Genomic DNA, 562 nt, shown 5'->3' with positions numbered 1-562 from the left:
GCGTCAGGCGTAGTAAGGGAGAAGCTCCCGAGACGGTCTGAGTGGAAGTACCAGGCAGGGAGCTGGCGCTGCGGGGGCAGGCGTCTGTGCCGAGGACAAACTTGAACGTGGAGGCGAGACGGCCAGGCACTTGGCTTTCTGCAGCCACGCTCCGCCTGGGGAAGAAGCTCACACCACCTCCTCCCTCTGCAGGGTCCTCCCCCTCCCCTGACCTCAGAGTCCGCGGCCCTACTCCTACTCCAACTTGCCAGGCCTCCCCCGGCACCCAAGCCTCTGGTCTCCCCTGAAACATTATAAAATCCCGCAGACCTGGCTTGCTCCTTTCCGTTCTAGATGTTGGTGGCTCATATTAACTGAAGCGGTCGCACATGAAAAAGAAGGCAGAATGTTGTTGTGAAACCCCAGGAACCTCCCCAGGACTTTAAGACCGAAGTCCCGTTGTCTGGGGGCAGGGGTGGAGCGGAAGGCGGTTGGGGGGGGCAGGAAGTGGGATCTCGGGGCCTGGCACGGGGACCGCCGGAAGGGACACAGCTTCCAAGTGGGCTCCGCACCACGTGGGCCC

The sequence above is a fragment of the Phyllostomus discolor genome, chromosome 7, assembly GCF_004126475.2.
Source record: "Phyllostomus discolor isolate MPI-MPIP mPhyDis1 chromosome 7, mPhyDis1.pri.v3, whole genome shotgun sequence".
Lineage (NCBI taxonomy): Eukaryota > Metazoa > Chordata > Mammalia > Chiroptera > Phyllostomidae > Phyllostomus > Phyllostomus discolor.
The sequence above is the reverse complement of the archived record's forward strand: the minus strand, read 5'-3'. Positions refer to the sequence as shown.